Source organism: Mesoplodon bidens, assembly GCF_964165515.1.
Source record: "Mesoplodon bidens genome assembly, chromosome: 14".
NCBI lineage: Eukaryota > Metazoa > Chordata > Mammalia > Artiodactyla > Ziphiidae > Mesoplodon > Mesoplodon bidens.
The window spans coordinates 30,690,706-30,715,971 of NC_138170.1; the positions used below are offsets into that span (position 1 = coordinate 30,690,706).

The 25,266-nt window shown below is 39.8% G+C and overlaps 1 protein-coding gene across 1 annotated transcript in view; it reads right to left on the minus strand.

The window, feature by feature from the left end:
- Positions 1-25,266, minus strand: part of ANTXR1 (ANTXR cell adhesion molecule 1) — a 293,533-nt gene that overhangs the window by 14,359 nt on the left and 253,908 nt on the right. The window lies entirely within an intron of this gene.

The following is a 25,266-nucleotide window of genomic DNA, read 5'->3' on the forward strand; positions in this document are numbered from 1 at the left end:
GAGTGGGGATCTGGACCTACCCAGGCCCTGATTACAGTCTTGGATCTGAGCTTGGTCTGAATCAGCTTTCATTTCTTTAAAACTTTTTATTTTGAAATAATTTTAGACCTACAAAAATGTTCCAAATAGTACAGTGGCATAAAGAGTCTTGTAGTATATTCTTCACTCAGATTCCCATTTGTTCATGTGGCTAATATTTTACCACCTTTGCTTTATTCTCCCTTCCCCCTCTTTATATCTACATCAACGTCTAGATCAGTCTGTCTATTCTTCCTCCTTTTCTCCTTCTTCCTCTTCTTCTTCTTCTCCTTCTTTTTCTCTCTATCTCTCTCTCCCTATTTCCCTTACAAACAGGAACATTCTCTTACATAACAACAGTACAATTATCAAAGTCATACAATTAACATGAATACAATATTACTATCTGTTCTATAGATCTCATTCAAATTTTTCTAGTTGTCCCAATAAAGTCCTTTATAACAATAACAACAAAAATCTTCTGATCCAACATCCAACCCAGGATCACAGGCTGTGTTTGTTTTTCTTGTCTTGTTAGTGTCCTTTAATCAGGAACAGTTCTACAGTGTTTATCTTTCCATGGTCTTGATATTTCTGAAGAGCATACGTCAGTTATTTTGTAAAATTTCCCTCAACTTGTATTTGTCTGATGTTTCCTCATGATTGGATTTAGCTTATACACATTTGGCAAGAACGTTACAGAAATGATGTGTCCTTCTCAGTGCATCACATTCAGAAGCACATGATATCCATTTTTCATTTGTGATTCCTTGCTGAAGGTGCTGTCTGCCAGGTTTCTCCATTATAAAGTTGCTCTTTTTCCTTTTGTAATTAATAAGTGTCTCTGGTGAAATATTTTGAGACTACCTAAACATCCTGTTTCTTGTCATACTTCTACCCTTTAGTTTCAGTATCTACTTTTCATTCTTATTTGAAATAATTGTTACTATTGTGGTTGCCAAATGATTAGCTAATTATATCATTGTTTCTGGTCCACATTTATTTGTCGACATTCTATTGTAAGGAAGGTTTTTTATTTTTTGTCTGTATCTATCTATCACCTATCTATCTATCTATCTATCTATCTATCTATCTATCTATCCTCTATCTCTCTATCTTTATCATATAGTGATCTATCTCAATATAAACTCATGGATTCTTATTTCTTTACATGAATTTTATTCTATCACTATCACCATTTATTATGAGGCCAAACTTTCCCAGATGTGAGCTGTGAGAATCCCTTCATTCTGGTTCCTTTGTTTTATTTAGTTTAATTTATTTTTTTTATATCTTCCCATCTTTTTTGGAGCAATTTATTACTTTCTGATATAACAAAATGTTCCAGTCTCATATTTTTTTGTGTACCAACCCTGGAATCAGTCGTTTCTTTAATGAGGACCAGCTTTCATTTTGATGATCACATGCTATAGTGTGAACAGGAGGCAAAAGCCAAAAGAAGGAGTTGTGACACGAAAAGACAACAGAGTGTATGAATGAACTAGAAACGTACGTTGCCTTACAGATAGACATAGCAAGGAAGCTTGCTTGTCAGTGTTGGGTTAAGGGAGAAAATTTTCTCTTGAGACTTCCTAACCATAAAGTGGCACTCATTCAAGTTTGTAACCCAAATTTACACTACCTGCATGGTTCTAAACACTTTTAGGTCAAAATTTATTTTAAAGTAGTTCTGGATTGGTAATGATTCCAGAAATTTGGAAGAAGCAAAACTAAATCCTCTTTGGAGAAATGCAATCAAAACAAAAACCTCAAAGTTTTCCATGAATAAAGTTCGGAGGAATGTGGGCTCAGAGACAACGTCAAAAAGCATTTAAGGAGACAAGACACTCTGAGGAAAAGCCAGCAGGAACAACAAACCACAGAATAAGGCCAACATAGTTTTTAGGTATGGGAATTATCAAGTACAAAATGTAACTTAAGCATGTTTAATATATTTAGAGAAATAAAAGTGGTGATTAAAAATATAAGATACAATGTATAACCGATTCACTTTGTTATAAAGCAGAAACTAACACACCATTGTAAAGCAATTATACTTCAATAAAGATGTTAAAAAATATATATATATATATATAAGATACAAGTTATTATGAAAGATAAACAGGCATACTTGAAAAACAATCAAATAGACTTTTTATGAAAAACAAATATAATAATTGAAATAAAAACTCAAATGATGGTTTAAATTTAAAGAGAAAATTAGATATAGGTGATAAAAACATGAACAGGAAAATAGATCTGAAGAAATTATTCAGAATGCATAACAGAGAGACAAAGCAGTAGAAAATATGAAAAACAGATTAAAAGACATGAAAGGGTGAGGAGGTCTAACTTATGTCTAATTGGACTTCTAGGAGGACGGACAGAGAGAATGAAAGAGAGGCAAATTTTGAAGAGATAATGACTGAAAACTTTTCAGAATTGATGAAACATACGTGCAGAATTCAGACTTAAGGAGCTCAATGAATTTACAGCAATATAAGCAAAATTTTCCTTAGACAGATAGTAGTGGAACTGAAGAATACCAAAGACTATGGAGAGGTCTTAAAAATAGCCAAAATGTAAAGACAGACTAACACCAAGGAACTACAGAACTCACAGTGGATATCTCCAAAATGGTATCTGGAGGACAATGGAATAATATCTTCAGTATTCTGAGAGACAGTAACTGTCAACCTAGAATTGCATACATAGTGAAACTATCAAGAGGGAAAAATAAAAATATTGTTTGGTCAAATGAAAAAATCAGAGCCTTGGTAATAAACAGATTTTACACTAAAGAAAATTCTAAAGATGCACTTAGGGTACACAAAAATATTTGATGGACAGTCCACTGCAGGAAGGAATGAAATAAGTCATTAAATATGTGGCTATCTAAACAAACAATGAGTTAAATAATAATTAATGTCTAATGATGTATACAAATCACAAAACAAGTAGAATTAAAATACTGAACAAAAATAAAATATGTTTGGAAGGGATGATTAGATTTAAAACAGTCTAAGTTTTTGTATTGTTTAAAATAGGAGTGTGTGTAGACTAAGTTTAGATAAATTAAATTAATCAAGTGATGTCAACAAGATGGCCAAACAAGATGTCCCTCATTTGTATTACCCCCCTCAACAACAATTTAGCACCTATCTATGGAAAAAGTTCCTTTGTGGGAGATGTGGGATCCAGCACCATATGTCAAGAGGTCCAGGGGAGTCTTGTTCATCCATGCATCAGATAATAGGTGTACAGACCTTGGTGAGAAACCTCCTCAGACTGTCATTTCTCCCATGTGGGAAGTGAAAGAGTGAGTGACCACCCAGCCTCCCCAGCTATGTGGGATGCTGCCAAAGAGGTCCATTTCTCTTTTGACCCATCCAGAGTACTCAGTCATGAGTTGAATGACTGGGGGTAGTGGGGGAGCGGCTGGGAGGGATGCAGCTAGGACTTGGAGGGCCTTGAAGGGACATGGATCCTGCTAACTGCATCCTATTAACTGTGGGACTCCATCAGGAAGCCCACCAATGAGCCCCTGGGGATGCCTCATCCACTGATACCCCAGCTGGCCTGTTGCACCCTCAGTGCTCTGGGTGCCTCACTCACTCACTTCCCCATCCTGTGGTCAGCTCCCTGTGCATACTTGTGATGGTGGCATGAGCAAGCCTTGGCAGATGGCTAGTGAGCACACACAGAAAGCTGGACCATACTGCCTGGCCAGGTAAAGAACACAAAATTGAGATTTAGTACTGCCCCGAGAGCAAAAGGGAGGCTGTCAGCAGCCTCCCTTTTGCCTCCCTTTTGCCTGGTGTGTTGCAAGATTGAGAGTAGGCATACAGCTTAAGAATCCTGCCACAAGAGGGAGCAATAAGGGTAGAGCAGGAATATCCATAGCCAGTCTGAGGAAACCTCAGCACCCCTAGCAGGGCTGAAGGAAGGTAATTCTTTTCTGAAGTCAGTTAGTGAAGACCAGAGGAGGCAACAGCAACGTCAAATGCAAAGAGAGCAATGCAAGCCTTCAAAGAACACGAATATCAAGGAAATTTGATGTCACCAAAAGATCACAATAATTCTTCCAGTGAATGAACCCGAGACCTGGAGATCTACCCAACAAAGATGTCAAAAGAGCTGTTTTAAAGAAGCTCAATGAGCTACAAGGAAACACAGAAAGACAATTTAACAAAATCAGGAAAACAATGAACAAACAAAATGAGAAGTTGAACAAAGACACAGAAATCATTAAAAAGAACAAAAATACAATGAATGAAATAAAAAATGCAATAGAGAGCATCAACAGCAGAATGAATTAAAGAGAAAAAATTCTGGGAATTAAAAGATAATAACTATGGAATTATTCAGAGGGGAAATTTTTTTAAAAATTAAAAAAGGGTGAAGAAAGCCTGCATGATTTTTGGGCCACCATCAAAAGAAATGATCTGCAAATTATGGGAGTCTCAGAAGGAGAAGAGAGGGGGAAGGGGGTGGAAAGCTTATTTAAAGACAAAATGGCTGGGAACTTTCCAAATCTGGGGAGAGATTTGGACATCCAAGTTCATGAAGTGAATAGGTCCCCAAACAAAATCAATGTAAAGATATATTCTCTAAGACCCATTATAATAAAGCTGTCAAAATCAAAGCAAAGAGAGAATCTTAAAAACAGCAAGAGAAAAGAAGGTTGTAACTTACAAGGGAACCCCCTACAAGGCTATCAGTGAATTTCTCAGCAAAGGCCTTACATGACCAGAATGAACCCACAGAAATGCATTTCTGGGGGCTCTGAGAAGCTCTGGTTCTCTATGTCTCAGTGCAGAAAGAATTCAGTGAGAGGCAAAGTGATAGATAAGTGTTTTATTAGAATAGGATGCTTGTGAGGCTTACAAGTGGGCAGGCAAGACGGTGCTGCCCTGAGAGCTTAGTGGGCTACAGTTTTGTAATCAAAGGAAGAATAGGGAGGAGGAGAAGACCATCTCCTTCATCATTCTTTTTTTTGTTTGTTTTTTTGCGGTACGCGGGCCTCTCACTGTTGTGGCCTCTCCCGTTGCGGAGCACAGGCTCCAGATGCGCAGGCTCAGCAGCCATGGCTCACGGGCCCAGCCGCTCCGCGGCATGTGGGATCTTCCCGGACCAGGGTCCGAACCCGTGTCACCTGCATCGGCAGGCAGACGCTCAACCACTGCGCCACCAGGGGAGCCCCTCCTTCATCATTCTTGAGTAGACGTGAAGCTTCCATCATCAGCTCCTCCTCCACGTTGGGCAGGGGAGTTTTCTTGTCCCTACATGGACAAGCCGGGACTGTCATGGGGCAATGGAAATGAGCAAAAAGGCAGTAACATATACTAAAATATGGTAAATCACCTCAGGTTTCAGTATAATATCACCTTATATTTTTGTTTTTAGTGTGAGCAGAGTAGCATGTCCTAGGAATCATTAACCTACTGAGCTCACTGGGCAGGATGTGGGTCTCATTCCACCATTGTTTTATGGTTTTGGGGCATGTCTCATGCTTCTGTTGCATGGTTTTGTTGCTAGGCAAGCCTGTTTGGTTTTGTGGTTAAGAAAACCTGCTTTCTTGAGTGATCATTAACTTACAGGGGTCTCCCATATATATATATATATATATATATATATATATATATATATATATATATATATATATATATATTTTTACTTATGATCCCTTAGTGGGATTAACTATTTAATCACCTACTTTGTCCCTTTACTCTGTCCCTATCAAGATCCTCCTCTACCAGTATCCCATCCCAGTTTTACCATTTGTGAAAGTTTTAATAATCGCATCACCACAGCACACCAAGGGCTCTCCATGCTCCAACTACCACCAGTGAAGGGGTACTCATTGCCTAAGGGATTGCTGTGAGATATCCAGCTACAGAATCCAATGGTAGAGTCTGCTTCCTAAGACCATTTCTGGTGACAACTGTCTTAGATCCCTTGAAACAGAGTTGATGAGCTATATGGGGAGTGTTCTCAGATTAAAAGTAAAGAAGGAAGGATTGGATAGAGGGAGAAGCTGATTTGCAGTGTAGTTGTAACTGAGGCCTCACCTGACTCTACAGGGATCTCTGGAGCTGACCTGGTTCTTCTGAGTTTTCCCAATTTGAGACAAGAGGGTCTCTGTATTTATGCATCAACCAGTCATTGGCCATGGGCTCACCCAGGGAGGGAGCCTAACCTTGGCCAAGGCCAAGAACAAGTCCTACTGAGGGACATAGCTGTGAGCTGTCAGCAGCTGATATTCCCAGCAGCTGGGGGTCATATGTCATTTGTCAGCCTTGGGGAGGGGATCTTGTCAGAGAACCATACTATCCACAACAAAATTTCATAATGGTAAGTGAGAAACACAAGATAAAAATTGTATTTATAATGTGACCTCAATATTTTAAAATGTGAATATATAAAAAAATGACTGGAAGGAAATAAACTAAACTGATCAAGAGGTTTTGTCTTGGAATAATGGGTGACTTTCATTCCCCCTCTCCCCAGCCCATATCTTATAAACACACATAAAGAACCTTAGAGTATCTAAGGGAAAACATAAAACCATCCCACTGATTCCTCTCTATGAGCTGTTCAAATCAGTCAGAAGTGAACATCAGTGTCACTTGAATGGATAAACATGATGTAGTACCTCCAAACAATGGAATATTATTCAGCAATAAAAAGAAATGGGCTGGGCTTCCCTGCTGACTCAGTGGTTAAGAATCCGCCTGCCAATGCAGGGGACACGGGTTTGAGCCCTGGTCCTGGAAGATCCCACATGCCATGGAGCAACTAAGCTCATGCGCCACAACTACTGAGCCTGCGCTCTAGAGCCCGTGAGCCAAAACTGCTGAAGCCTGTGCGCCTAGAGCCCGTGCTCTGCAACAAGAGAAGCCACCGCAATGAGAAGCCAGCGCACCGCAACGCAGATTAGCCCCTGCTCGTGGCAACCAGAGCAAAGCCCGGGTGCAGTAACAAAGACCCAACGCAGCCAAAAAATAAAACAAAATAAAATAACAAAATAAATAAATTTATTTAAAAATAAGAAAGAAATGAGCTATCAAGCAATGCAAAAACATGGAATCTTAAATGCATATTACTAGGTGAAAGAAGCCAATCCGAAGAGGCTATGCGCTGTGTGATTCCAGCTACATGGTATTTTGGAAAAGGCAAGACTATGGAGACAGTAAAAATATCAGAGTTTTCCAGTGTTCAAGGGGAGAGAGGAGGAGGGATGAAGAAGTGAAGCTCAGGGGATTTTTAGGGAGGTGGAACTATTCTGCATGATACTGTATGATACATGATGGATACATGTGCATTTGTCAAAGTCTATAGAACTGTATGATACAAAGAATGAACTCTAATATAAACTGTGGACCTTACAGTTGATTTATCAGTTTGTCACAAATGTACTACACTAATGCAGGGAAAACTGTTCAGGGAAGAGGGGATATATGGGAACTCTCTGCACTATCTGCTCATTAAAAGGAAAAGAAAGAAAAAGAAGAAAGTGAATGTTAGTTTTTGTAATCTACTAGAGGCAACAACATTAGCAGTGGTTGAGACTGAATTTAACAGATGGCAAGCTCAGCAAGCCAGGGTGAGATCTACTTATCATGGACTGAACAAAGCCTGCTCAGGCAGTTGTGAAATATCAGAACACAAATCTACAGATAAACAGCTTCTTTGTTTATGAATGCATTAATGGGTATCACAACAGCTTGACTCTTGATTCTGGAATTCTTGCTGTTTCCTCAATGAGCCATGACACAACTGTTGAGTCTTGCTGTATGCATTCATAGAATGGCAGGGAATCTGGTCCTGTGACGGGATATTTGATAAACAAACAAGGCAAACTGGAGCTGATTCTTCTGGTGACTGCCAGTGCTGGCGCCTTTTTTCCCTTTTGGCACATACCCTAAATTCCTGGCATCTACTCTTATTTTTCCTCCCAGGCCAACTGCAAAAAGGACTTGACCTCAGCTGACATAGAATGTGGAAGATTGTGTATGCATTGAAAAGTAATTCAGTCTGCTGATGAAGTTAATGAATTTTCATAGGAATTTAGTCAATACCACCCAGTGAGAGTCCGCACTTTGAATATTTGCTCAAAGGCAATGGGGAAATAAGAACTTCTTTATCGGTGCTGATTCTTTTTTTTTCTATAAACTTATTTATTTTTGGCTGCGTTGGTTCTTCATTGCTGCTGGTGGGCTTTTCTCTAGTTGAGGTGAGCAGGGCCTACTCTTTGTTGTGGTGCACGGGCTACTCATTGCTGTGGCTTCTCTTGTTGTGGAGCATGGGTTCTAGGCAGGCGGGCTCGGTAGTTGTGGCTCACAGGCTCTAGAGCACAGGCTCAGTAGTTGTGGTGCACGGGCTTAGTTGGTCTGCAGCATGTGGGATCCTCCTGGACCAGGGCTCGAACCCCTGTCCCCTGCATTGTCAGGCGGATTCTTAACCACTACACCAGCAGGGAAGTCCCTATCACTGCTGATTCTTGAAAGTAAACATTGCCTTAAAGGGACTTCCCTGGTGGCACAGTGGTTAAGAATCTGCCTGCCAATGCAGGGGACATGGGTTCGAGCCCTGGTCTGGGAAGATCCCACAAGCCATGGAGCAACTAAGCCTGAGTGCCATAACTACTGACACTGTGCTCTAGAGCCTGCGAACCGCAACTACTGAGCCCGGGCACCACAACTACTGAAGCCCGTGTGCCTAGAGCCTGTGCTCCACAACAAGAGAAGCCACTGCAATGAGAAGCCTGCACACCACAATGAAGAGTAGCCCCCGCTTGCCTCAACTAGAGAAAAGCCCACGCGCAGCAACGAAGACTCAACGCAGCCAAAAACAAACAAACAAATAAATAAATAAAATAAATTAAAAAGAAGCATTGTCTCCGATACAGCTTCTGTTTCTATTGTTGATTTGTTTAAACATTGGACATGTTGAGATTCTTCACTTGTACGTTTATTCACTCAGCTAACACTGATTGACTACTATGAGACAGGAACCATATGCATAAGTTATTACTGGAGGGGCTGCACTATCGTATAGTCTACTTTAGTATCAGAGTGTAGCGGGTAAGAGGACACTTTTACTTTTCTCTGCTTAGTCTTGCCTTGACTATAGAGAAGATAACTCTGTCCTGCCTTCCATTCTTCTCTTCTCTCTTTTCTTGCTTTTCTCTGAGGGTTGAGACCTGTCTGATTGGCAAGATAAGAAGAACCTTCCATTCATGGACAATACTACCAATGGACAGTTACCATTAATTAGAAGCAAGAACACTTCTCTTGCATTCTCTTAAAAAAAATCCATCTGGAATCTCTTTTTCTATGTAGTGGAGATCTGACATCTTTTTAGTATTAAGTTTTCCCATTTAGAAATGTAGTTCATGAAGTTTTATAGTTGTCTTCCTATACGTTCTGCACATTTTTTTGGTTAGCTTTATTTCTAGTTATTATATATATACATATTCATGTATAATTTATACATACTTTAAAAATATAAATATGTAATTTATATTTTTTTTATTGTGAATGGACAGCTTTCTAACTGGTCATGATCACTGACTGTGTTGGTCATGTCCCTGGCTAGCTCACTGGCCTCCTTTATTAGTTCTAGTAATCTTAAAGTTGATTCTTATGGAATTTTTAGGCAGTCCAATACATTGTCTGCAAATAATGACAATTATTTTCTTCCTGATTTTTATAATTACTTTAAAATTTTTGCTCGTGTTATTGCACTGGCTAGGACAATAATGGTGATGGTTAAAATCCTTTCTCGTTTTTTTTTTTTTTGCAGTACGTGGGCCTCTCACTGTTGTGGCCTCTCCCATTGCGGAGCACAGACTCCGGACGTGCAGGCTCAGCGGCCATGGCTCACGGGCCCAGCCGCTCCGCGGCATGTGGGATCTTCCCGGACCGGCGCACGAACCTGTGTCCCCTGTATCGGCAGGCGGACTCTCAACCACTGAGCCACCAGGGAAGACCCCTTGTTTTTTATTTTAAAGGAAATACCTCTAATACTTCAACATTAAGTATAATGTCTGTGTAGTGTTTTTGGTGGATACCTGTTAACAGATTAAGGAAGTTTTTCTTCTTTTCTATTCCTAACTTGCTAAGGAAATTAAAAAAAAAATTTTTTTTTAAATCAGTTACCAGTTACTATTAATTAGAAGCAACAAAACTATGTCCAGGACATAGTGCTGAATGGGATCTCTTTGTTTTTACTAATGGCTCAAGATTAAATAAAGATAATAACATACTAAGAATCTCCTAAAAGCAAATATTGAAAAACCTATAAAAATGCTGATCTAAACATCAAAGTGGTAAGAGAACCAGTAGTCTCAGCCAGTAATATATGTAGTGGCCAGGGTTTGTTGGGAGTTTGCATTTGTTTTGGTAGTTTTGATGGGGCAAATGGAAATGTCTGACAAAGGTAAGATGTGGAATTCTTCTCAAGCTCACTGCAGGTCTATTCCTCATAGCAGGGATTACATCGTCAGAGCAGATACAAATGTGAATGAGTCTGAAAGTCTGTTCAGCCTCATGGAAACACACAATGCAAAACCATGGAAACTGAACACATGTTGCACAGACACTGACAGTGTGTCCATATTAGCACCAGGAGGTGCTCATTACATCCAATTCTGCACAGAGTGGAGAAGGCAGCCAGATGTGGGGTTAGAAAGGAGTATTTGTACCAAATTCTTACATGCCTATTTGAAGCAGGAAAGAAAATTTCTCTTCCTGGAGAGATGGCTGGGAGCCGCATTACTCCTCTTAAGGCTGGATTTACTCACCCAAGGCTTGAGGTCCATCATCTTTGCCACCATTTGGAATGAGAGGAACTGAACAGGGTCTGTCTGGACTTTCCCTAAGCTCAACCCCATCAATCGTGAGTACTGTTCTCAGGGAAGGCGCGCCCGACAGTACAGTTATTGCCACCAGAAGTTAAATAGTCCCTTGGTCATTTGCTACACCCTAATGACCATATTATCATGCTTGATGTCTTTATTTAGCCAGCAGGACCACATAGCTGAGCCAACCCCACCAGGCCCTAGTTTATTCGCACCATACTTAATTCCAGGTGTTGGATTATCAGAAAATTTGTAGCCTGGTTTGACACCTCTTCCTTTTTGCCCCTCTTGTCTGGAATTGCTCCTCTCATGCTCCTGTCTGAGGATCTCCCATTGTCTTCTTTCTCACCCTTCAGAGCCTGCCTTTTGAATCCCCCGGCCACCTCTGCAGAGACAGAGGCTGCTTCCCATTCACTTGAAATCCACCCCAGCTGGGGAGAAGGTTGGTCCTTCAGTTTCAGATAAATGCAAATTTTTCTGCATCACCTTTATCTATGAATTACTCTTTGAATTCATATAGAATATTTATCTCCAAAAGAGCTTGGGTGTAAATGCATATTATCATCAATTTCAAGCAGGTCTTTTACAACAGAAATCCTGTAAATAGTTTAAGGGTAAAACTAAGCAAAAAGAAACGTGCTCTGTATCCTGTAAAGTTTGGGGTGGGGCTCAGAGGGAGGAGAATGTCAAAGTGCTTGTATTTTATTTATCTATTTATTTATTTTTCCACAACTAATAATTATTATTATTATTTTAAATTAAAGCATAATTGACCTACAATACTGTTAGTTCCAGGTGCACAGAATAGTGATTTGATATTTTTTAACATTACGAAATGATCACAGGTTGAGTGATGATCTGTCACCATACAAAGTTATTAAAATACTATTGACTATATTCTTCATGCTGTATATTTCATCCTCATGACTTAATTTTTTTTGTAACTGGAAGTTTGCACCTCTTAATCTCCCTCACATCCCCCCACACCTCCCACCTACGGCAACCACCTGTTTGTTTTCTGTATCTATGAGTCTGTTTCTGTTTTGTTATGTTAGTTCACTTGTTTTGTTTTTCAGATTCCACATATATGTGAAATTGTGTATTTGTCTTTCTCCATCTGACTGATTTTACTAAGCATGATACCTCTAGGTCCATTCATGTTGTCACAAATGGTAATATTCCATTCTTTTTTATTGCTGAGTTATATTCCTTTGTATATACATATCACATTTATCCACTCATCTATCAATGGACACTTAGGTTGCTTCTGTATTGGCTATTATAAATATTGCTGCAAGGAACATAGGGGTGCATATATCTTTTCTAATTAGTGGAATTGCTGGATTGTATGGTACTTCTATTTTTAATTTTTTGAGGAATCTCCATACTGTTTTCCATAGTGGCTGCACCGATTTACATTCCCACCAACAGTGCAAGAGGGTTCCCTTTACTCCACACCCTCTCCAAATTTGTTATTTGTTGTTGGTTTTGGCTGTGCCACACAGCTTGTGGGATCTTCGTTCCCCAACCACAGATCAAACATGGGCCCCCAGCAGTGAAAGTGCCAGGTCCTAACCACTGGACCACCAGGGAATTCGCCGTTGTCTTTTTTTTTTTGGCTGCCTTGCGTCTTCATTGCTGCGCACAGGCTTTCTCTAGTTGCAGTGAGTGGGGGCTACTCTTCGTTGTGGTGCGCCGGCTTCTCATTGCGGTGGCTTCTCTTGTTGTGGAGCATGGGCTCTAGGCATGCAGGCTTCAGTAGTTGTGGCATGTGGGATCTTCCTGGACCAGGGCTCAAACCCGTGTCCCCTGCATTGGCAGGCGGGTTCTTAACTACTGCGCCACCAGGGAAGTCCCCTGTCTTTTTGATAATAATCATTTTGACAGATGTGAAGTGATATCTCATTGTGGTTTTGATTTGCATTTCCCTGATGGCTAGTGATGCCGAGTATCTTTTCATATATTCCTTGGCCATCTGTATGTTTTGGAAAAATGTCTATTCAGGTCCCATGCCTTATTTTAATCTAGTTGCTTGTTATTTTGATGTTGAGTTGTGAGCTCTTTACATATTTTTGTTATTTATCCCTTAGCAGATATATCATTTGCAAATATCTTCTCCCATTCAGTTGACTGCCTTTTCATTTTGTTGATAGTTTCCTTCACTCTGTAAAAGTTTTTTATCTGTTTACTTTTGGTTTTGTTTCCCTTTCCTGATCGCTGTGGCTAGAACTTCCAGTACTGGGTCAAATAAAACTGGTGAGAGTGGGCATCCTTGTCTTGTTCCTGGTCTTAGAGGAAAATGCTTTCAGCTTTTCAACATTAAATATGATGTTGGCAGTGGGTTTGTCATATATGGCATTTATTATGTAGAGGTATGTCCCCTCTATACTCACATTGTTGAGAGTTTTTCTCATAAATGAATGTTGAATTTTGTCAAAAACTTTTTCTGCATCTATTGAAGGGAATCATATGATTTTGTTTTTTTTTTCATGAAAACAGAATTTTACCGAAGGCATAAACAGATAAAAAGATTACAACAAATGAAAACTACAGGCCAATAACTCATTAATATATTCAATAGATGCAAGCATCCTTAACAGACCTATGTTCCTAGCTGTAGACAATTTCTTTTTTTTTACTTTAATTTTATTTATTTTTTTATACAGCAGGTTCTTATTAGTCATCAATTTTATACACATCAGTGTATACATGTCAATCCCAATCTCCCAGTTCATCACACAACCACCCCCACCCCCCTGCCACTTTCCCCCCCTTGGTGTCCATACGTTTGTTCTCTATGTCTGTGTCTCAATTTCTGCCCTGCAAACGGGTTCATCTGTACCATTTTTCTAGGCTCCACCTATATGCATTAATATACGATATCTGTTTTTCTCTTTCTGACTTACTTCACTCTGTATGACAGTCTCTAGATCCATCCACATCTCAACAAATGACCTAATTTCATTCCTTTTTATGGCTGAGTAATATTGCATTGTATATATGTGCCACATCTTCTTTATCCATTCATCTGTCGATGGACACTTAAGTTGCTTCCATGTCCTGGTTATTGTAAAGAGAGCTGCAGTGAATATTGTGGTACATGAGTCTTTTTGAATTATGGTTTTCTCAGGTACATGCCCAGTAGTGGGATTGCTGGGTCATATGGTAGTGCTATTTTTAGTTTTAAAAAGGAACCTTAAAAGGGAACCTCCATACTGTTCTCCATTGTGGCTGTATCAATTTACATTCCCACCAATGGTGCAAGAGGGTTCCCTTTTCTCCACACCCTCTCCAGCATTTGTTGTTTGTAGATTTTCTGATGATGCCCATTCTAACTGGTGTGAGGTGATACCTCATTGTACTTTTGATTTGCATTTCTCTAATCATTACTGATGTTCAGCAGCTTTTCATGTGCTTCTTGGCCACCTGTATGTCTTCTTTGGAGAAATGTCTATTTAGGTCTTCTGCCCATTTTTGGATTGGGTTGTTTGTTTCTTTAATATTGAGCTGCATGAGCTGTTTATATATTTTGGAGATTAATCCTTTGTCCGTTGATTCGTTTGTAAATATTTTCTCCCATTCTGAGGGTTGTCTTTTCATCTTATTTATGGTTTCCTTTGCTGTGCAAAAGCTTTGAAGTTTCATTTGGTTCCATTTGTTTATTTTTGCTTTTATTTCTATTACTCTAGGAGGTGGATCAAAAAACATCTTGCTGTGATTTATGTGAAGGAGTGTTCTTCCTATGTTTTCCTCTAAGAGTTTTACCGTGTCCGGCCTTACATTTAGGTCTCTAATCCATTTTGAGTTTATTTTTGTGTATGGTGTTAGGGAGTGTTCTAATTTCATTCTTTTACATGTAGCTGTCCAGTTTTCCCAGCACCACTTATTGAAGAGACTGTCTTTTCTCCATTGTATCTCCCTGCCTCCTTTGTCATAGATTAGTTGACCATAGGTACATGGGTTTATCTCTGGGCTTTCTATCTTGTTCCATTGATCTATGTTTCTGTTTTTGTGCCAGTACCATATTGTCTTGATTACTGTAGGTTTGTAGTATAGTCTGAACTCAGGGAGTCAGATTCCTCCAGCTCTGTTTCTTTCCCTCAAGACTGATTTGGCTATAAGATATTTTGTTCTAGTTTCATAAAAAATGCCATTGGTATTTGATAGGGATTGCATTGAATCTGTAGATTGCTTTGGGTACTATAGTCATTTTTACAATATTGATCCAATCAAAGAACATGGTATATCTCTCCATCTGTTGGTATTATCTTTAATTACTTTAATCAGTGTCTTATAGTTTTCTGCATACAGGTCTTTTGTCTCCCTAGGTAGGTTTATTCCTAGGTATTTTATTCTTTTTGTTGCAGTGGTAAATGGGAGTGTTTCCTTAATTTCTCTTTGAGATTTTTCACCATTAGTGTATAGGAATGCTAGAGATTTCTGTGCATTAATTTTGTATCCTGCAACATTACCAAATTCATTGATTAGCTCTAGTAGTTTTCTGGTGGCATCATTAGGATTCTCTATTTATAATATCATGTCATCTGCAAACAGTGACAGTTTTACTTCTTCTTTTCCAATTTGTATTCCTTTTATTTCCTTTTCTTCTCTGATTTCCATGGCTAGGACTTCCAAAGCTATGTTGAATAATAGTGATGAGAGTGCACAACCTTGTCTTGTTCCTGATCTTAGAGGAAATGCTTCCAGTTTTCTACCATTGAGAATGATGTTTGCTGTGGGTTTGTCGTATATGGTCTTTATTATGTTGAGGTAGGTTCCCTCTATGCCCACTTTCTGGAGAGCTTTTATCATAAATGGGTGTTGAATTTTGTCAGAAGCTTTTTCTGCATTTATTGAGATGATCATATGGTTTTTATTCTTCAGTTTGTTAATATGGTGTATCACATGGATTGATTTGCTTATATTGAAGAATCCTTGCATCCCTGGGATAAATCCCACTTGATCATGGTGTATGATCCTTTTAATGTGTTGTTGGATCCTGTTTACTAGTATTTTGTTGAGGCATGGAATATCTTTTCCCATCCCCTCACTTTCACTCTGTATGTGTCCCTAGGTCTGAAGTGGGTCTTTTGTAGACAGCATATATATGGGTCTTGTTTTTGTATCCATTCAGCAAGCCTGTGTCTTTTGGTTGGAGCATTGAATCCATTCACGTTTAAGGTAATTATTGATATGTATGTTCCTATGACCATATTTTTAATTGTTTTGGGTTTTGTTTTTGTAGGTCCTTTTCTTCTCTTGTGTTTCCCATGTAGAGAAGTTCCTTTAGCATTTGTTGTAGAGCTGGTTTGGTGGTGCTGAATTCTCTTAGCTTTTGCTTGTCTGTAAAACTTTTGCATTCTCCATCAAATCTGAATGAGATCCTTGCAGGGTAGAGTAGTCTTGGTTGTAGGTCCTTCCCTTTCATTACTTTAAGTATATCATTCCACTCCCTTCTGGCTTGTAGAGTTTCTGCTGAGAAATCAGCTGTTAACCTTATGGGAATTCTCTTGTATATTATTTGTCATTTTTCCGTTGCTGCTTTCAATAATTTTTCTTTGTCTTTAATTTTTGCCAGTTTGATTACTATGTGTCTCGGCGTGTTTCTCCTTGGGTTTATCCTGTATGGGACTCTCTGTGTTTCCTGGACTTTGGTGGCTATTTCCTTTCCCATGTTAGGGAAGTTTTCGACTATAATCTCTTCAAATATTTTCTCTAGTCCTTTCTCTCTCTCTTCTCCTTCTGGAACCCCTATAACGTGAATGTTGTTGAATTTAATGTTGTCCCAGAGGTCTCTTATGCTGTCTTCGTTTCTTTTCATTCTTTTTTCTTTATTCTGTTCTGCAGCATGAATTCCACCATTCTATTTTCCAGGTGACTTATCTGTTCTTCTGCCTCAGTTATTCTGTTATTGATTCCTTCTAGTGTAGTTTTCATTTTAGTTATTGTATTGTTCATCTTTGTTTGTTCTTTAATTCTTCTAGGTCTTTGTTAGACATTTCTTGTATCTTCTCGATCTTTGCCTCCATTGTTTTTCTGAGGTCCTGGATCATCTTCACTATCATTATTCCGAATTCTTTTTCTGGAAGGTTGCCTATCTCCACTTCATTTAGTTGTTTTTCTGGGGTTTTATCTTTTTTTTTTTTTTTTTTTTCTTTTTGCGGTATGCGGGCCTCTCACTGTTGTGGCCTCTCCCGTTGCGGAGCACAGGCTCCGGATGCGCAGGCCCAGCGGCCATGGCTCACGGGCCCAGCCGCTCCGCGGCATATGGGATCCTCCCAGACCGGGGCACGAACCCGTATCCCCTGCATCGGCAGGCGGACTCTCAACCACTGCGCCACCAGGGAGGCCCTGGGGTTTTATCTTGTTCCTTCATCTGGTACATAGCCCTCTGCCTTTTCATCTTGTCTATCTTTCTGTGAATGTGGTTTTCTTCCACAGGCTGCAGGATTGTAGTTCTTCTTGCTTCTGCTGTGTGCCCTCTGGTGGATGAGGCTAAGAGGCTTGTGTAAGTTTCCTGATGGGAGGGAGTGGTGGTGGGTAGATCTGACTGTTGCTCTGGTTGGCAGAGCTCAGTAAAACTTTAATCTGCTTGACTGCTGATGGGTGGGGCTGGGTTCCCTCCCTGTTGGTTGTGTGGCCTTAGGCGACCCAACACTGGAGCCTACCTGGGCTCTTTGGTGGGGCTAATGGCAGACTGTGGGAGGGCTCGCACCAAGGAATACTTCCCAGAACTTCTGCTGCCAGTGTCCTTGTCCCCATGGCAAGCCACAGCCACCTCCTCCCTCTGTAGGAGACCCTCCAACTCTAGCAGGTAGGTCTGGTTCAGTCTCCCCTGGGGTCACTGCTCCTTCCCCTGGGTCTTGATATGCACACTACTTTGTGTGTGCCTTCCAAGAGTGGAGTCTCTGTTCCCCCCAGTCCTGTCGAAGTGCTTCAATCAAATCCCACTAACTTTCAAAGTCTGATTCTCTAGGAATTCCTCCTCCCATTGCCGGACCCCCAGGTTGGGAAGCCTGACGTGGGGCTCGGTACCTTCAGTCCAGTGGGTGGACTTCTGTGGTATAAGTGTTCTCCAGTGTGTGAGTCACCCACCCAGCAGTTATGGGATTTGATTTTACTGTGATTGCACCCCTCCTACTGTCTCATTGTGGCTCCTCCTTTGTCTTTGGATGTGGGGTATCTTGTTTGGTGAGTTCCAGTGTCTTCCTGTTGATGATTGTCCAGCAGCTAGTTGTGATTCTGGTGTTCTCACAAGAGGGAGTGAGAGCACATCCTTCTATTCCACCATCTTGGTTCAGGGCTCAAAGGGGATCATATAATTTTTATTCTCCAGTTTGTTAAAGAGGTGTATCATGTTGGTTGATCTGTAGATATTGCACCATCCTTGCATCACTGAGATAAAGCCCACTTGATCATGGTGTATGATCATTTTAATGTATTGTTGAATTTGATTTGCTAATATTTTGTTGAAAAACTTTGCATCTATGTTCTTCATTGGCCTGTAATTTTCTTTTTTTGTGGTGTCTTTTTCTGGTTTTGGTACCTGAGTAATGGTGGCCTTGTAGAATGAATTTGGAAATGTTCCTTCTTCTTTACGTTTGGTAAAATTTCCCTGTGAAGCCATCTGGTTCTAGACATTTGTTTGTTGGGAGGTTTTTTTAAAATTTTTTATTTTTTTCACAAATTCAATTTTACTAGTGATTGATCTGTTCCAATTGTTTGTTTCTTCTTCTTCTTTTAAAAGATTTATTTTTTATTAATTTTGGCTACATCGGGTCTTAGTTGTGGCACGTGGGATCTTAGTTAAGGCATACGGGATCTTTCGTTGCAGCACACGGGATCTTCGTTGTAGTACGCGGGCTTCTGTCTAGTTGTGGTGTGCAGATTTTCTCTTCTCTATTTGTGGCACACAGGCTCCAGGGCATGTGGGCTCTGTAGTTGTGGTGCACGGGTTCCAGAGTTCGTGTGCTCTGTTGTTTGTGGCACACGAGCTCTAGTTGAGGTGTGTGAGCTCAGTAGTTGTGGTGCATGGGCTTAGTTGTCCCGTGGCATGTGGGATCTTAGTTCCCTGACTAGGGATCGAACCGGCGTTCCCTGCATTGTAAGGCAGATTCTTTACCACTGGACCACCAGGGAAGTCTCTGTTTGTTTCTTCTTGATTCAGTCTTGTGAAGCCGTATGTTTCTAGAAATTTGTCCATTTCTTCTAGGTTGTCCAATTTGTGGGCGTATAATTGTTTGTAGTATTCTCTTATGATTTTTTTGTAGTTATTTCTCCTCTTTCATTTCTTATTTTGTATATTTGGGTGCTTCTCTTTTCTTCTTGGTGAGCCTAGCTAAAGGTTTATCAGTTTTATTAATCTTTTCAAAAAACAGCTCTTGGTTTCATTGATTTTTACTATTTTTAATCTCAATTTTATTTATTTTCTGTCTGATCTTTATTGTTCCTTCCTTCTGCTGACTTTGGAATTTGTCTGTTCTTTGATTTTTTAATTCGTTTAGATGGTTGGTAGGTTGTTTATTTGAGATTCCTCTTGTTTCTTGAGGTAGACTGTATTTCTATAAACTTCCCCTTTAGAACTCTTTTGGTACATCCCATAGATTTTGGAGTGCTGTGTTTCCATTTTCATTTGTTTAGAGGTATTTTATGATTTCTTTTTGGTTTCTTCATCAATCTCTTGGTTTCTTAGTAGCATGTTGTCTAGTCTCTATGTGTTTGTTTTTTTCCCATTTTCCTTTCTGTAATTGATTTCTAGTTTCATACTGTTCTGGTTGGAAAAAATTCTTGATATAATTTCTATCCTCTTTAATTTGTTGAGACTTGTTTTGTGGCCTAGCACGTGACCTACCCTGGAGACCATTCCATGTGCATTTGAGATGAATGTGTATTGTACTGTTTTAGGATGGGATGTCCTGTATATATCTATTAAGTCCAACTGGTCCAATGTGTTATTTGAGACCATTGTTTCCTTATTGACTTTCTGTCTGAATGATCTGTCCATTGATATAAGTGGGTGTTAAAGTTCCCTACTATTATTGTAGTGTTGGCAATTTCTCCCTTTATGTCTGTTAATATTTGCTTTATATATTTATGTGCTCTTGTATTAGGTACCTATATGTTAACTAGTGTAATACTCTCTTCTTGTACTGATCCCTTTATCATTATGTAATGACCTTCTTTCTCTTTTGCTATAGACTTTGTTTTAAAGTTTATTTTGTCTGATATTAATACTGCTACCTCCACCTTCTTGTCATTTCCATTTGCATGAATATCTTTTTCCCCCCACGTTCTTGCTTTCAGTCTGTGTGTGTCTTTAGCTCTGAAATGAACCTCTTGTAAGCAGAATATATACGGATCTTGCTTTTAATCCAATCAGCCACACTAAATCTTTTGATTGGAGCATTTAGTCTATTGACATTTAAGGTGTTTATTGATAGGTACATACATATTGCCATTTTGTTACTTGTTTTCTGATTGTTTTGTACTTCTTCTTTTAGTTTCTTCCCTTGTGTTTGGATGACTTTCCTTTTTATTTTATTTTGTTTTTATTTATTTTTATTAAAAAAATTTTTTTTGGAGTATAGTTGATTTACAACATTGTTGATGACTTTTAGTGGTATGCTTCTGTTCCTTTCTCCCTAGTTTTTGTGAATCTATTGTAGGTTTTTGATTTGTGGCTATGATGGGGTTCATATATGTTGACCTATAACTATATCTACTTGTTTTAAATGGTAGTCATTTAAGATCAAACACATTCTAAAAGATCTACATTTTTTACTCCTTTCCCCCATATTCTGTGTTTTTGATCTCATATAAATATGGAATGCTTGATGAATTTGTGTGTCATCCTTTCTCAGGGGCCATGCTAATCTTCTCTGTATCATTCAAATTTTAGTATATGTGCTACCAAAGCAATCATCCTTTAACATATTTGTAAAGTTGGTTTAGTGGTGCTGAACTCGGTTAGCTTTTGCTTGTCTGTAAAACTATTTATCTCTCCTTCAGATCTGAATGACAGCCTTGTCGTGTTGAGTATTCTTGGTTGTAGGCTTTTGCCTTCCATCTGTTTAAATATATCATGCCACTCCCTTCTGGACTTCAGGGTTTCTGCTGAAAAGTCAGCTGATAGCCTTATGGGAGTTCCCCTGTACATACCTTGTTGCTTTTCCCTTGCTGCTTTTAAGATTTTCTCTTTATCTTTAATTTTAGCCATTTTAATTACAATGTGTCTTGGTGTGGATCTCTTTGGATTCATCTTTTTGGGGATATTCTGTGCTTGCTGGATATGAATGTTTCCTTTCCCAGATTAAGGATGTTTTCAGCTATCATTTATTCAAATAAGTTAACTGCCTTTTTTTCTCTCTCTTTTCCTTCTGGTACCCTGTAATGTGACTATTACTATGCTTAATGTTATCCCAGAGGTCTTTTATACTATATTCATGTTTTAAAATTCTTTTTTCTGTTCCGCTTTGGTGATTTCCAGTAGTCTGTCTTCCAGTTTGCTAATGTATTCCTCTGTATCAGCTAGTCTACTGTTGATTCCTTCTAGTGTACTTTTATTTCAGTTATTGTATTCTTCAGCTCTGTTTGGTTCTTCTTTATATTTTCTAACTCTTTGTTAAACTTCTCACTGTGTTCATCCATTTTTCTCCCAAGTTCATTAAACATCTTTACGATTGTTACCTTGAACTCTTTATCAGGTAGATTGTTTATCTACAGTTCACTATGTTCTTCTTTTGGGGTTTTATCTTGTTCCTTAATTTGGAATATATTCATCTCTTCCCTCATTTTGCCTAATTCTCTATTTCTATGTATTATGTATGTTGGTTATGCTTCCTGATCTTGGAGAAGTGACCTTATTTAATAGATGTCCTATGGGGCCTGGCAGCATACTCCTCTCTGGTCACCAGAGCTATATGCTTTAGGGGTGACCCTATGTAAGCTGCTGGGCCCTTCTGTTATGATGGGACCCACTACTGCAGGCAGCTGGTAGATGGAGCTGATCCCTGGCATGGTTTGTTGCCAGACCCTGACTCATGCAGGGGCTGCCAACCTGCTGGTTTGTGGGGCTAAGTCTTGGTGTGGCTGGCTGCATGGACAAGGGTATCTGGGGATTGTGCCTGGCCTGCTTCTGGGCAGGGCTTAATTCCTATACTACTGGCCTCTTAGCCTGGGGGGTCCTGGGACTGGTGATGACCAGCTGGTGAGTGGGTAAGCCCTTGGTACCAATGGGCTAGAGGAAGACTCCAAAATTGTGCTTGGCAACACCAGGGTCATGTGGTAAAATGAGCTCTCAAAAATGACTGCTGCCAGCATCTATGTCCTCAGGGGGTGTTCTTTTTGGCTCTTGCCTCTCTGGGAGCCTCTCCAAGATCAGTAAGTGAGTCTGACCCAGGCTCCTTTCAAATTGCTGACTCTGCACTGGGTCTCAGAGCATGTGTGATTTTGCATGTGCCCCGTAACAGCAGAGTCTCTGGCTCTCCCTTAAGCAAGTCCCACTGGCCTTCAAAGCCAGACATTCAGGGAGCTTGTCTTCCTGGTGCAGGACCCTGGGGCTTGGAATCCTCATTCCTTTTGGGAGAAATTCTGCAATTGTAATTATCCTCCCGTTTGTGGGTCATTTACCCAGGGGTGTGGGTCTTGACCGTACTGCATCTTTGCTCCCACTACCAATGTCACTGTGGTTCCTTCTTTATATCTTTAGTTGCAGAAAATCTTTTCTGCTAGTGTTCAGGTTATTCTCATTGATAGTTGCTCAGTAAATAGTTGTAATTTTGGTGTGCCCAATGGGAGAAGGTGAACTCAGGGTCTTCCTACTCCACTATCTTGGCAGCAACTCCAAAGTGCTTGAAAGTGTCAGTGATGGGTGGCTGATAGGTCTCCTGTCTTATGACTTCTCTTTCAGAAGAAAATGAAATGTTTCCTGTACTCTTAGTGCCAATGTTTTGTGTACTTTTAAAATTTTTAAATTAATTAATTAATTAATTTTTGGCTGCATTGGGTCTTCGTTGCTGTGCATGGGCTTTCTCTAGTTGCGACGAGTTGGGGCTACTCTTCGTTGCAGTGTGCGGGCTTCTCATTGCAGTGGCTTCTCTTATTGAGGAGCATAGGCTCTAGGTGTGTGGGCTTCAGTAGTTGTGGCACACAGACTCAGTAGCTGTGGTTTGTGTGCTCCAGAGCAGAGGCTCAGTAGTTGTGGTGCACGGGCTTAGTTGCTCCACGGCATGTGGGATCTTCCTGGACCAGGGATCGAACCTGTGTCCCCTGCATTGGCAGGTGGATTCTTAACCACAGTGACACCAGGGAAGTCCCTCTTTCTTGTACTTTAATTTTTTATTTTTACTTTTTATTATTTTTGCGATACGCGGGCCTCTCACTGTTGTGACCTCTCCCGTTGTGGAGCACAGGCTCCGGACGCACAGGCACAGCAGCCATGGCTCACGGGCCCAGCCACTCCGTGGCATGTGGGATCCTCCCGCACCGGGGCACAAACCCGTGTCCCCTGCATCGGCAGGCGGACTCTCAACCACTGCGCCACCAGGGAAGCCCTCTTGTACTTTTAAAATGCTTTGCAAGAATGCAAGCCACTTCACTCCAAAGAAATATGTCTCTTATGAGTTGCATCGATTTTAATGTTTATAAGAAACTCTCAACTAAATATGCTGGCTAAAAAGTACTGAATGTGCACAATTAATTGAACATCATTTAACAGAGATTTGCTCTGAACTCTCAAGTGACTCAGGCATTTTGTCAACTGTTGCTGTTGCTTTGTAAGTACATTGTGAAATTATATTTAAAACTAAATAAAGGAGATGTTGCACAGTTTTAACTCCAAGAATTAAAACTGTCCCAAGTTAAGTAGAGAAGGAAAGATTTATATAACTAAATGATCATTTGAACGTTGAGCAAAAAAGAGAGAAACTAAAGATTATGCTCAGTGGAATTTTAAGCCTTCTAATTTGTTTAGGTATGATAACTTCAGGATGGAGGTGCCATGGTTCAAGCCAACAGAATACAATTGTAAACCGAAAAACTTCATCTGTTTTGCTTATGCCAACTCTATGGACTAATACAAAATGTTTCATAATTGTAAGTAACATTGACCTTGTTTACAATGTACTAAATGGACAAAGTATTATATTGATTGTTCTATACCTAAGTGACACTTCAGGGAAACACATATTTATCTGAAGATAGAAAATTGGATTTAGTGATGAACAATTTTGGATCTCCCACTCCAGTTCACAGTCAGCACTTGATCAATGATCTTATTCTTGTTGGTTTCTTTGTTTATTCAACATAATGCACTGGAGCACTACTCAGCATTCAGAGCTCAATCATTGAAATTTGTTTGGCAAGTCAAACAATATATAAGATTTAAAAATTCTTTATACCATACAGAAAGTACTACTTCTAGTACTTTCCTGGTTTTGTTATGCTTAAATTAAATACAGCTGGGGTTTCCCTAGTGGCGCAGTGGTTGAGAGTCTGCCTGCCGATGCAGGGGACACGGGTTCGTGCCCCGGTCTGGGAGGATCCCACATTGCCTCGGAGCGGCTGGGCCCGTGAGCCATGGCCGTTGAGCCTGCGCGTCCGGAGCCTGTGCTCCGCAACGGGAGAGGCCACAACAGTGAGAGGCCCACGTACCGCAAAAAAAAAAAAAAAAAAAAAAATTAAATACAGCTGGAATTTATTTTGGTGGAAGGAGTGAGGTAGGGCTCCAACTTCTCTTTTTCCTTCCAAATTGCAAGCCAGTTTTCTCAAAATGAGTTAATGAAGAATGTAATTTAAAAACTTGCATGTGCCCAAAATGCTATTTAAATTGAATACTAATGAAATCTTGGAAAGAAATTGTGGCGTGATTTTCTGTTTTCAGATGGTTTTATTCCAATTAAGATGAACTCAAGGCTTAATGAGGACTTGTAAAGAAACAGATTCAGGAACTAGTACTCTTTTACCTACAAAAAAATATAAGAGGAGGAGGATGGAATGGAAGCCGCTAAGGAGAATAAGGTGCAGAAATAACAAAAATATTTTGAAGTATATATAGATAGAAGGGTATTTATTACAGCACTGTCTATGACACTGCCTGGTTTCTTAAGCAGATAGCAAACCTCTAGCGTCCTTTTTCTGTGAGTCAAATCAATCATAGCCACATTTCTGTTACAGGCAGCCAAACAATCCTGACTGATACACTACATTTATTTGTCTTCCTGTGTGCTTCTATATCTCTACTTTTACTTCATTGTTTCATTTAGCATGGGTTACTTTTTTTTTAATTAAAAGTTTTTTTAAAAAAATAATAATTAATTTAATTTATTTATTTCGGGCTGTGTTGGGTCTTCGTTGCTGCGTGCGGGCTTTCTCTAGTTGTGGTGAGT